This window comes from Pristiophorus japonicus, chromosome 19, assembly GCF_044704955.1.
Source record: "Pristiophorus japonicus isolate sPriJap1 chromosome 19, sPriJap1.hap1, whole genome shotgun sequence".
Classification (NCBI taxonomy): Eukaryota; Metazoa; Chordata; class Chondrichthyes; family Pristiophoridae; genus Pristiophorus; species Pristiophorus japonicus.
In genome coordinates this window covers 10,910,706-10,924,780 of record NC_091995.1, presented here as the reverse complement: position 1 = coordinate 10,924,780, position 14,075 = coordinate 10,910,706, and the positions used below count along the sequence as shown (strand labels likewise).

Sequence of the window (14,075 nt, the reverse complement as noted above, 5' to 3'; positions counted from 1 at the left end):
CTGCAAAGTCTATGTGGATCCTGGACCATGGTTTAGACGGCCACGACCACAGACTCAGCGGCGATTCCGCTGGTGCTTTGCTGAGCTGCATGCAAGTGTTGCACTGATGCACACATGATTCCAGCTCAGAGTCAATTCCCGGCCACCATACATGAGACCTGGCAATGGCTTTCATCATTACAATGCCAGGATGTGTGCTATGTAGCTCACGTACAAATTTATCTCTGCCTTTCTTAAGCATACCAACACGATTACCCCACGGTAAACAATCTGACTGAATGGATAGTTCGTCTTTGCGACAGTTATAAGGTTTGGTCTCATACCCATTTGCTTGGGTATGGCAGACCAATCACCACTAAGGACACAACGTTTCACAACCGATAATATCGGGTCCTGGCTGGTCCAAGTCTTAACTTGTTGAGCGATGACAGGGGTTCCTTCACTTTCAAAAACATCCATAACTAACAGTAAGTCTGCAGGTTGTGGCATCTCAACCTCCGGTGTGGGCAATGACAGATGGCTCAGTGCATCGGCACAATTCTCAGTGTCAGGTCTTTGGCGAATGACATAATCATAGGCAGATAATGTCAGTGCCCACCTCTGGATGCGGGACGATGCATTGGTATTTATACCTTTGTTTTCTGAAAACAATGAAATGACTGGCTTGTGATCTGTTTCCAGTTCAAACCGAAGACCAAGCAGGTACTGATGCATCTTTTTAACCCCACACACATAGGCTAATGCTTCTTTTTCTACCCTGCTGTAGGCTCTTTCCACTGTTGACAAACTTTTAGAAGCATACGCAACAGGTTGTAGTTTACCCGACTCATTAGCTTGTTGGAGCACGCAACCAACTCCATATGACGACGCATCACAGGCCAATACTAGACGCTTACCTGGATCATAATGTACCAGCAACTTGTTAGAGCAAAGCAGATTAGTAGCTTTCTCAAAAGCTCTATCTTGAGACGCAGCCCAAACCCAGTTGTAGCCTTTTCTTAGCAACGTGTGCAGTGGCTCTAATGAAGTGCTCAATCTAGGTAGGAAATTACTGAAGTAGTTGAGTAGACCAAGGAACGAACGCAGCTTGTTAGCGCAAATGTTTTCCTGCAAGAATCACTCGACACTCTGGGTCGGTTCCAATTATCCAGTGTCCCCCTCTGGTTGGCCAACTGAGCCAAATGTGAACTGTCTATCCAATCGGGTACCTCCTCGCTTTGGATCTGATCGAGATTGTGGCGGATCTGTCCCACCATCCACAGGCCATAAGCGTGACAGAGTTGCCCCTGTCTTTGCCTTCTGGTATCTTCTCTTTCTCTATCAATGAGGTGATTGATGTTTTGGCGTGAGCTTCCAGGGCTGAGATGCCATCCAGCTGGATTTCGGCACCCTCCTTTCCTAGGTTGGCTTGGTCTTCCTGGTTTGGCTCCACCCTTTCTAATAACCCCTTCATCACCCCTTTAAGCTGTTCCACCCTTTCGTTTCACCCTTGTATGTCTAGCGAGTTTACTACGGAGGTTCCTGCACTGAAGCCGGTAGCAACATCATTAACTATTTCCCTATTTATCCTGGGGGCTGACCCCTGTCCTCGGAATCTAGTGGCACCCATTGCATCGGCAGCCTGCTGCATTACAACTTTACTTAATACATTGTACATTTTCCTTGACTGTTCTGTACAATATTCCGGCATCTGGATGCCTGAAATATTGATCAGGACAGGCACAATTTCATGCTTAACATTATCATGCAACAATTCCCCTTCGTTGAAGAGTACGATCGCATTTTCTGGCCCCTTGGTATTTGTTGGACAAGGCAGTTCCTCGAGCAATGTAGTGGTTCGTATGGGGCGTGGTGTTGGCGGGGGTGAGAAGCACACATACAACGATATTGCAGCAGCCTCTACCTCCTCGTAGTATCCACACAGCCCCACCCCTTTTTTGTGGGTGACTAACGGTTGTGGTTGGGCAGGGGGTGCACAAATTATCCCAAATACATTTATCGAGCCCCCTGGCCTCCCTTCGCCCAATGCAACTGCTCCTTGTACCCGTGGAGCATTGCACACATACTTTGTCCTTATTCAGGTTCACTTGCAGCCATGCATTAAAATAAGTCCTGTCCTTGCTCCAGTCCTTGGCTGCTGGGATGCACATTCCACCTGTTAAATTAAACAAGACTCCATAGTTCATGCAGTTGTTTATTTCCTGAGTGCGCTGCAATCCGTTGGTATCATCCAGTGTTTGCGTGGGTCTTAAGGTTCCCAATCTTATGAGTTGAATCAGTTGCCGCGGTCCCATCTCGGTGAGTTTTATCTGCAATTTTAAACAGACAGCCTGGTCGTCACCAGGTGTTAGGTTCTGGTCTACTTGTGTCGCGGTCACTCTGTGGAATCGGAGGTAAGGGTTAGGTTATCCATGTTCTTACCATCTCTATCACTTCATGTCCCTGTCTGGGCTGCCGTCGGTTTTGTATTTGAGCCTGCTGTGCTCGAGCCTTCACGATGACCCATCTAAATATTATCCAAACTCCAATCAACACCAATGCCACCACTATTCCTCCAAACATCCCAGTCTGCTTTACTGTTAGGTTGGGTTTGTGGACTACACCTACCCCCTGTGGGGTACATTGGCTCGATTGCCATAGGTGATGGTGCTATGGCTGCACACTGCACTATCCGCCTGGTTCCGTTTTAAAAAATCTCTTCCAGCCTGTTTATCTTAAATTTTAATTCTTGACCAGCTAGTTCTGTTTTATTTTTATTCTGACTATCCCACCATTTCCTCTGTCTGTCAGGTGAGTCTTCTTTATTTTAGTAAGAAATTCAAATTAGTAAGGTCCAGTGTAAAACAGCTGTCAATGGAAAGGGTTAACTCCTTTACAAGTTTGTAAGAAGGCCTGATGTCATTACGTGACTTCGCGTAATCATCCAAATCTTTGTGCCTTCAAAACTTGCTGAGAAATTAGGAATCCGTTAAAACAGCAGAAATCATTAGTAAAGTGGTCATAATAAAAAATCTTCTCATTGGGAAAGACAGCACTTTAGATTAAACTCCAAATTTTCTAAACTTCTAATTCAAATACTTGCCAAAGATGTTTTTTTTAAATCAGAGACTGAAATCCAATTTTCACACAAGCTGTAAACATTCCAACATTTCGTTTTTTTTTAATGGTTCCGTTCACTGGGCAAATCTTGTGTTTTATTTCTCTCTCTGCTGAGTTCGCATAGCTTAGATCTTTTCTCCTCGGTTATTTTCAAAACCCTCCTGCTTGTTTAGACTGTTCGGGACTTTTTCTTGATAAACACCGTCTATTCTGGAAATATTTTCAAACTGCAGTGAAACTTTCTCGTAATTTAAAATCATTATCAATGTAGAGTGTCTTTTACCTCCTCCAATTTTTTTTTCCAATTAAACCAATATCTTTTTCACAGTCAATATCAACTAGTATTTAGTAAGTTATGTCTTTTTCCATCACAAACACCCCTTTTTTTTTCAACACCTAATTAGTCCGTTACGTCTTTTTTTTTCAGATCACCTTTCTTCAAATAATATTTTACACTGAGGGCTCGTAACTCCGTAAATTTGTTAATTTAAAATCATCAGACAATCGAAGACACTTTTTCTTTCAAATTCGTTCAATTTGTTTACTTTCAAAGTGGCGTCTTTATCTTTTTCTTTTCTCCATAACTAGAACGGAGTCTAGCACGTAGGCTTTGAGGGCTGCTTTTCGTTATCTCAAATTCCAGTTTCAAGGTCGTTACAATGTTTTTTCTAAACTGCTAAAGCTTGCTGTTTTAACATTTTTCAAAAGTCCCTTTTACACCTTCGCAGATAGCTCGCCACTCGCCCAGGAGTTTGATCTGATCTGTGAAGATATTTCGAGATTGTTTCCAAACCTTTTAGTTTTATTTCTCCTTTTTTCTTTAAGAGATTTAATTTAATAATTAAATACATATTTTTTTAATTGAATCCTTCTCAGTATTTTGCTGTGCCTTCTCTTAATATCTCAAAATCCCAATTCAAATTTTGTAATTTCAATCTTTATTTAACTCTTTTTTTTTTACTGAGCTAGAAGCTTTTGCATCAAGGTTTTACACAAAGGAAAATGGGAGTGTACTTCCCCAGCCCGCAGCCGCGAGAGATCCTCACAGGCCTTTTTTTTTTAAAGGCATTCTTTATCTCATCCCAAGACTAAATTTATGTCTTTCAACCCAATGTAATCAATGATTGCGTGTTTTCTTTCGACAAGTAAGTGAGCGTGTCAAATAAATTCTTTTTTTTAACCACCGGGACCATGTATTTTTTATCTTTTGCTCAACAAACCTATCCTTTGTGCATTTCCCAGCTCCGTAACTTATCATCTGAATAAATCTACACCTGCATTTCTAACTTAAAATGTCTTAAAACTTCCCACATACAGGACAACACTACAAAGGGTTAAAAAAAACTTTCACTCTGTTTGGAAAAGTGGGTGGAGCTGCACTATTTTTCCAAACAGGCTTTCAGAAACATGAACAATTCATTCCGCAGTAAAAAATCACAAAAGGACTCTCACTCCACGACAGACATTCACAAACGTCTCTCTTCATTCAACCAAGCTTATTAATTTTTTTTTGGCCGGTTCTATTCTTGGATCCATATGTCACTTAAGATAGTCACTGTCAGGTTTTTTTTTTATTTCTTACATATTGATTAACTTCCTCTGTTAATTTTACGTGGGCTCGGAGAATCAAAACCACGGCTTTCTCATCTTTATCTTCCCTTTCCTTCTCCCACCATTCCCGCTGATTTGCTGGCGGGTCCTGGGGGTCCCATCCTGACTTAATCATCTTCTCAATTAGTTTCTTTTGTTTTTTCACCAGGTGGTCCCCACTCGAGGTTATTTGCTTTATTGGCCATTCCTGGGTAGGACTAGAACCGTTAGGAATCTACTCTCAGTGGTCCGCTTCCTACCTAGCGTGACTTGTAGTAGACCGTCTCCTGGCTACTGTCAGGTCACAAGTTCTGCTGTTACGCAAACTTATACAATTTTTAAAAGCAATTCCCATAATGCCCCATGCCTCCTTAACGACTACCTACCACCGTTTTGTCTGTCGGTCCGACTCTGTTAACAGGCTTGGTTTCCGTTGGTCACTGTGCACCGCCTGGTCTCCGGGGTATATTTTCAAATCCCCCTACTGGGGTCCGGGAGATGTCGCTTGGTATCACGATCCCACGGTCTAAGTGTGTTCCCTACGCCTACTTAGTTCCTGGCCATCACGTAGGACAAAAGTCCTCTTAATTCAGGCTCAGGCTAGGCGTTTGAGATATTAGACCGTCTCCTTGTGTCGATCAACCGGCTTCCACCTTCCGCACCCTTTAGAATTAAATTTTTTTTAAACTCACCCGGGTTTTTCCAAGGACGTCCAGCGACTCCGGGAAATCCTTTGCGTGACGCCACTGTTAGCGCGAATGTTTTCCTGGAAGAATCACTCGACACTCTGGGTCGGTTCCAACGCCAAAACGGCCTTTATTACGCCAGCGAGGAGAGAGCCTCTGGTTCAACTCCAGGCACTCTACTCCACCGAACAAAGAAATTCGTCGATATTTATATGTTTTACAATAGTTCATTACAGTTACTCAGCCCACTTCGGCTGGACACAATCCAATCATAATGATTATAGATTACATATAGGTTTAAATGGGCCAAAAGAATTAACCCTGGTACATCAGGGGGCTGTATGATCAGTTTGTAACAGTTGGGGGTGGATCCCTATCCGTGTGATGCTCTCCAAGCCCCCCTTAACTTCATTGCTCATTCTGCCGGTGCCTAGCTCCTTATCTCTATGGTTGCTAGGCATCCTATATGGGGGTCACTGACTTGAGAACATTCAGTACTAGGTACTGCAGTGTTCTATATACTATCTTGTCTCAAGCTGTTGATTCAAGACATTCCTGAGACCAGGCTCTGCAGGGTCAGTGCTCAGTCAGCAGCTTTAGCTAACTTGGCTAACCGAGCCCCCATCATGCTTTGCTAAGCCCCCTGACAGCCATTTTATATTTGGCTAACATTTTAAACATACATATATTTATATATTCAGCAGGTGCCTAATGCCCTACAACACAGCTCCATCACATTCTGAGGCTTGGGTGCATTTTTGATGGTTTTCGAGTCCATTGGCCTGATGCCATCAGCAGCAATTTTCCTCCCCAGGAATTCGACTTCCGGTGCCATGAAGACCCACTTCGAACGTTTCAGTCTGAGTCCCACTTTGTCCAGACGATGTAGAACCTCTTCCAGGTTGTTCAGACCTGTGGAGGTGTCATGACCTGTGACCAGGATGTCATCTTGGAACACGACGGTTCTAGCGACGGACTTCAGTAGAGTCTCCATGAAAAATGGCTGAAACGAGTGAATTCCGAAAGTACACCTGTTGTAGATAAACAGTCCTTTATGAGTGTTAATGCCCGTAAGTTTCTTCGACATCTCGACTAGCTCCTGTGTCATGTAGGCCGACGTCAGGTCCAGTTTAGTGAACGACTTCCCCCTGGCTAGCTTTGCAAACAGGTTACCAGCCTTTGGTAACGGGTATTGACCCTGTTTCAAGACTCGGATGATCGTAACCTTGTAGTCTCCACAAATCCTGACAGTGCCATCACTCTTCAACACAGGAACAATGGGGCTGGCCCATTCGTTACATTCAACCGGTGATATGACCCCTTCATGCTGGAGTCTGTCTGATTTTGACCTTCTCCCTCATCATCTACGGAACCGCCCGAGCTTTATGATGGACGGGTCTTGCATCTGAGTCCACGTGGATCTGCACCTTGGCTGCCGTGAAATTTGCCGTTGCCTGGTTCAAACAACGAGGGGAACTTGCTCAGTAGTTGAGCACATGGAGTATCATCCACCGACGACAACACTTTGGTATCATTCCAATTCCATTTGATTTTTTCCAGCCAATTCCTGCCGAACAGCGTTGGACCATTGCCTGGAACAATCCATAATGGTAAATCATGAACCGCACCATCATACGACACCTTGACTACTGCACTGCCAATCACCATTATGAGTTCTTTAGTGTATGTACACAACTTGGCATTGACGGGACTCAGCTTAGGCCTCACAGCCTTAGTATCCTACAGCTTGTCGAATGTCCTCTGGCTCATTATTGACTGACTCGCACCCGTGTCCAATTCCATCATACCAACACACCGTTAAGTTTCACATTAATCATTATCGGTTGGCTCTTTGTTAGGAACGAATACAGTCCATACACTTCCTCCTCTAGTATCTCGGATTGCATATCCGGATCCGTGCTATACTTGTCATCATCCTCCATGTGGTGTGTTGCAGCACGCTTGCTCAGTTGCGGACACATGCGCTGGAGATGCCCCAGTCTCGAACAGCCTTTACAAATGTACTGTTTAAACCGATACTGATGAGGACGATGATTGCCCCCACAATGCCAGCACCGTGAAATCGGATTCACTCCCATTGGCGGACTTTGGGCAGCCACAGGTTTCACATACGCAGTCGAGTAGGCCCTGCCATATGCAGCTCAGCCAAGCGACGATACAGTCTTGTTTACAGTACTTGCCGAGTTCCAATTTCTCGATGATATCTGCTTTAAGTTTTTGTCCGTCGGCATGCATGCCTGGGCAATCGTGATGGCCTTGCTCAAATCCAGCATCTCCGCCGCCAGTAGCTTACGCAGGATCACCTTGTGGTTGGTGCCGATTACAAAGAAGTCCCGCAGCATGTCTCCCAATGCATTTTTGAACTTACATGGTCCAGCTAGATGTCTTATGTCGGCAACAAATTCTGACACATCCTGGCCCTCAGAACGAACGTGCTTGTAGAATCGATATCGTGGGTTGCTGATGCCTTGTTCTGGTTTGAGATGGTCACGTACCAGAGCACACAATTCCTCAAAGTCCTTGTCCACTGGACTTGCAAGCGAGAGAAGATTTTTTATGAGTCCATAGATTTTGGACCGCAAACCGTGAGGAAGACTGCCCTGCGCCTAACTGTGTCAGTGGGTTCCTCCATTTTGTTGGCCACAAAGTTCTGGTCCAGGCGAGCTACAAAATCTGTCCAGTCCTCTCCCTCCATGAATCTCTCCAGAATTCCAATTGTGCTCATTTTTGCATGCAAAGGTTCTTAATTTACCTCGTCACCAAATGTAATGTATGTAATAACTCGATAGACTGAATACTGTAAACTAACACAGGTACAAACCTGGATATGCTTTATTAGAGCACAAAGTGTTTACATTCCATGATGGCTTGCCTTTTTTACCTGGGGTGCACACACGTGCTTACAGCCCAATGACCTCCGATAGTGGCGCCACCTGGTGGCTAGTAACCCCAAGCACACATACACGACAAAAGGTGCTGTATAGATCCAAGTCTATCTGTGTATCTAACAGCCAGAACCATGCACTGCCCAGGGAGAGAAGAAGAAATTTCCTTTTTATCGGGGAGGAGATTCAGTATAGCCCGGCTTGAGGTGGTGACACCTCCTGGTCGCTAGCTTTAGCGATGTTTACCGCCTCCAACCGGGACATTTAGTTTTAGCGCCACAAGAGTGGCGCGCTAAGGGAAGCGATCCACACTCCCCTGAGGGTGCGAGCCCTGATTCCTGCGGCAGTAACACGGCCTTGCCACTGAAGTTCTGGCGGGAGAAATCCGGCCTCCCAGCGCCTAAAGGGGAGGTGCGATGGGCTACCTGGAGTCTGGGATAAAACGGACCGCAGCTCCTTCGAGGACTGTTGTGCACCAATCACGGTGCAATAAATACTCTATCTTGGCCTTTTGGTTAAGATCAAGTGTAGTATCTGTTCTTATCAGTTTAATATCCCCTATGGGGACATGATATTGAATTGATTTTTGGACAGGGAGCTGGATCAGGGGCTTGCCCTGTCCACTCCATGCACCGACCTGGTATTGCAATATTTCCAGGAACAGTGCAACTTCGCCTCTCGGCCTTTTGGCCTAAGATCAAACACATTGGCGCAAAGTGATCTTTGGCGTTAGAGTTTATCTGGAAAGAAATTGGATTTTAAAAAAAAAATAAGTACTCTAAAGGGAAATTCAAAATGTATACCCACCTGCTCAGCCGTCTCCTCACCGCCCCCGGGAGGCTGGGGAACGGCTGATTTCCCCGTCGTGGTTAGCGGCAGGTGCTCAGTCAGGCGAAGCCGGTGAGGTTTGCGTCGGCGCCGCTAACGGGGGCGTTGCACGGGTACGTTACGTCACCGAGCGTGCGGTGCTGGAGTGCGCCGCGCTCACTGTTAGCACCGCCGGTGAATCTCCACTGAAGTTACCGGGAGGCATTGCCACTGCAGTGCTCGGTCAGTAAGGCACAGCGACCTGTGACCCCCCCTCTCGGGCACTCGGTCAGTAAGGCACAGCGACCTGTGACCCCCCCCCTCTCGGGCACTCGGTCAGTAAGGCACAGCGACCTGTGACCCCCCCCCTCTCGGGCACTCGGTCAGTAAGGCACAGCGACCTGTGACCCTCCCCCTCTCGGGCACTCAATCAGCAAGGCACAGCGACCTGTGACCCCCCCTCTCAGGCACTCGGTCAGTAAGGCACAGCGACCTGTGACCCCCCCCCTCTCGGGCACTCGGTCAGTAAGGCACAGCGACCTGTGACCCCCCCCCCTCTCGGGCACTCGGTCAGTAAGGCACAGCGACCTGTGACCCCCCCTCTCGGGCACTCGGTCAGTAAGGCACAGCGACCTGTGACCCCCCCCCTCTCGAGCACTCGATCAGCAAGGCACAGCGACCTGTGACCCCCCCTCTCGGGCACTCGGTCAGTAAGGCACAGCGACCTGTGACCCCCCCTCTCGGGCACTCGGTCAGTAAGGCACAGCGACCTGTGACCCCCCCCCTCTCGGGCACTCGGTCAGTAAGGCACAGCGACCTGTGACCCCCCCCCTCTCGGGCACTCGGTCAGTAAGGCACAGCGACCTGTGACCCCCCCTCTCTCGGGCACTCGGTCAGTAAGGCACAGCGACCTGTGACCCCCCTCTCGGGCACTCGGTCAGTAAGGCACAGCGACCTGTGACCCCCCCCCCTCTCGGGCACTCGGTCAGCAAGGCACAGCGACCTGTGACCCCCCCTCTCGGGCACTCGGTCAGTAAGGCACAGCGACCTGTGACCCCCCCTCTCGGGCACTCGGTCAGTAAGGCACAGCGACCTGTGACCCCCCCCCTCTCGGGCACTCGGTCAGTAAGGCACAGCGACCTGTGACCCCCCCCCTCTCGGGCACTCGGTCAGTAAGGCACAGCGACCTGTGACCCTCCCCCTCTCGGGCACTCAATCAGCAAGGCACAGCGACCTGTGACCCCCCCTCTCAGGCACTCGGTCAGTAAGGCACAGCGACCTGTGACCCCCCCCCTCTCGGGCACTCGGTCAGTAAGGCACAGCGACCTGTGACCCCCCCCCCTCTCGGGCACTCGGTCAGTAAGGCACAGCGACCTGTGACCCCCCCTCTCGGGCACTCGGTCAGTAAGGCACAGCGACCTGTGACCCCCCCCCTCTCGAGCACTCGATCAGCAAGGCACAGCGACCTGTGACCCCCCCTCTCGGGCACTCGGTCAGTAAGGCACAGCGACCTGTGACCCCCCCTCTCGGGCACTCGGTCAGTAAGGCACAGCGACCTGTGACCCCCCCCCTCTCGGGCACTCGGTCAGTAAGGCACAGCGACCTGTGACCCCCCCCCTCTCGGGCACTCGGTCAGTAAGGCACAGCGACCTGTGACCCCCCCTCTCTCGGGCACTCGGTCAGTAAGGCACAGCGACCTGTGACCCCCCTCTCGGGCACTCGGTCAGTAAGGCACAGCGACCTGTGACCCCCCCCCCTCTCGGGCACTCGGTCAGCAAGGCACAGCGACCTGTGACCCCCCCTCTCGGGCACTCGGTCAGTAAGGCACAGCGACCTGTGACCCCCCCCCTCTCGGGCACTCGGTCAGCAAGGCACAGCGACCTGTGACCCCCCCCCTCTCGGGCACTCGGTCAGTAAGGCACAGCGACCTGTGACCCCCCCCCTCTCGGGCACTCGGTCAGCAAGGCACAGCGACCTGTGACCCCCCCCCTCTCGGGCACTCGGTCAGCAAGGCACAGCGACCTGTGACCCCCCCCCTCTCGGGCACTCGGTCAGTAAGGCACAGCAACCTGTGACCCCCCCTCTCGGGCACTCGGTCAGCAAGGCACAGCGGTCCGTGACCCCCCCTCTCGGGCACTCGGTCAGCAAGGCACAGCGGTCCGTGACCCTCCCTCTCGGGCACTAAAGGGTGGGGCTAAGCAACCGAATTTTGGCCCCATAGCGGCTTTCACATCCTTCACAGCCACTGAGTGACTTTATGTTCCCGAGTGTCGTCACTGTTGTAAGGTAGAGAATGTGACAGCCAACTTGTGATCGTTTACCACGCTCGCAGTCACACAGTGTCAGCCTTGGCTCAGTGGATAGCACACTCGCCTCTGGGTGAGAAGGTTGTGGCTTGAAGACCCACTCCAGGGACCTGAGCACAAGATCTAGGCTGACGCCCCCAGTGCAGTACTGAGGGAGCACTGCACTGTTGGAGGTGCCATCTTTCCAATGAAGATCCCATGACCACTATTTCAAGGTAGCCTGCGGAAAAGATGGGCAGGATACTTGGGAGGAGACAACATGTTCACACGCTTTGGGAGATGTGGTGGAAGAACGTTTAGCAGCCAGTTAGACGAAGCTCAGGGAATCACCTATAGCATGAGTGGTGGTGCAGGGGGTGAAACTGAAAGAAGAGGGAGAAACTGACTAACTTTAGACGACGAGGGTGAAATATACTGTTCCTGTGAAAGGTCTGTGGCTGAGCTAAACAGGTTTCATCAACAACAAAAGCTGGAAACTCCAGCTGCTGGTGATTACTGGGTCACAGGAACAGGAGTAGGCCGTCCCGTCCATCATTTCGTTATCTCTAGCAGCTCTATTAATCAGTGGCTAGCAGTCCTGCTTCTGAATTAGAATGGTTGTGTGGTTCAAGTCCTGCTCCAGAGACTTGAGCACAAGAATCCAGGCTGAGACTCCCAGCGCAGTACTGAGGGAGCGCTGCACTGTCGGAGGTGCCGTCTTTCAGAACCGGCATCAAACCGAAGCCCCGCCTGAACTCTCAGGTGGACGCAAAAGATGGCATGACATGATTTGGAAGAAGAGCAGGGGAGTTCTTCCTGGGCCAATATTTATCGCTCAACCAACATCACCACAACAGATTATCTGGTCATTATCATGTTGCAGTTTGTGGGAGTTTGCTGTGCCCAAACTGGCAGTTGTGTTTCCTTGCATTGATGCAGAGGCTACACTTACAAAGCATTTCATTGGCTGTGAGACGCTTTGGGATGTCCTGAGATCATAAAAGATCATAGAAACATAGAAACATAGAAAATAGGTGCAGGAGTAAGCCATTCGGCCCTTCTAGCCTGCACCGCCATTCAATGAGTTCATGGCTGAACATTCAACTTCAGTACCCCATTCCTGCTTTCTCGCCATACCCCTTGATCCCCCTAGCAGTAAGGACCTCATCTAACTCCTTTTTGAATATATTTAGTGAATTGGCCTCAACAACTTTCTGTGGTAGAGAATTCCACAGGTTCACCACTCTCTGGGTGAAGAAGTTCCTCCGCATCTCGGTCCTAAATGGCTTACCCCTTATCCTTAGACTGTGACCCCTGGTTCTGGACTTCCCCAACATTGGGAACATTCTTCCTGCATCTAACCTGTCTAACCCCGTCAGAATTTTATATGTTTCTATGAGGTCCCCTCTCATTCTTCTGAACTCCAGTGAATACAAGCCCAGTTGATCCAGTCTTTCTTGATAGGTCAGTCCCGTCATCCCGGGAATCAGTCTGGTGAACCTTCGCTGCACTCCCTCAATAGCAAGAATGTCCTTCCTCAGGTTAGGAGACCAAAACTGTACACAATACTCCAGGTGTGGCCTCACCAATGCCCTGTACAACTGTAGCAACACCTCCCTGCCCCTGTAATCAAATCCCCTTGCTATGAAGGCCAACATGCCATTTGCTTTCTTAACCGCCTGCTGCACCTGCATGCCAACCTTCAATGACTGATGTACCATGACACCCAGGTCTCTTTGCACCTCCCCTTTTCCTAATCTGTCACCATTCAGATAATAGTCTGTCTCTCTGTTTTTACCACCAAAGTGGATAACCTCACATTTATCCACATTATACTTCATCTGCCATGCATTTGCCCACTCACCTAACCTATCCAAGTCGCTCTGCAGCCTCACAGCATCCTCCTCGCAGCTCACACTGCCACCCAACTTAGTGTCATCCGCAAATTTGGAGATACTACATTTAATCCCCTCATCTAAATCATTAATGTACAGTGTAAACAGCTGGGGCCCCAGCACAGAACCTTGCGGTACCCCACTAGTCACTGCCTGCCATTCTGAAAAGTACCCATTTACTCCTACTCTTTGCTTCCTGTCTGACAACCAGTTCTCAATCCATGTCAGTACACTACCCCCAATCCCATGTGCTCTAACTTTGCACATCAATCTCTTGTGTGGGACCTTGTCGAACGCCTTCTGAAAGTCCAAATATACCACATCAACTGGTTCTCCCTTATCCACTCTACTGGAAACATCCTCAAAAAATTCCAGAAGATTTGTCAAGCATGATTTCCCTTTCACAAATCCATGCTGACTTGGACCTATCATGTCACCTCTTTCCAAATGCACTGCTATGACATCCTTAATAATTGATTCCATCATTTTACCCACTACCGATGTCAGGCTGACCGGTCTATAATTCCCTGTTTTCTCTCTCCCTCCTTTTTTAAAAAGTGGGGTTACATTGGCTACCCTCCACTCCATAGGAACTGATCCAGAGTCAATGGAATGTTGGAAAATGACTGTCAATGCATCCACTATTTCCAAGGCCACCTCCTTAAGTACTCTGGGATGCAGTCCATCAGGCCCTGGGGATTTATCGGCCTTCAATCCCATCAATTTCCCCAACACAATTTCCCGGCTAATAAGGATTTCCCTCAGTTCCTCCTCCTTACTAGACCCCCCGACCCCTTTTATAACCGG

At 48.8% G+C, this 14,075-nt stretch overlaps 1 pseudogene; it reads left to right on the top strand.

Moving 5' to 3' along the window:
* The first annotated feature begins 8,776 nt into the window (after positions 1-8,776).
* Positions 8,777-8,955, top strand: LOC139230762 (U2 spliceosomal RNA; annotated as a pseudogene).
* Positions 8,956-14,075: the final 5,120 nt, after the last annotated feature.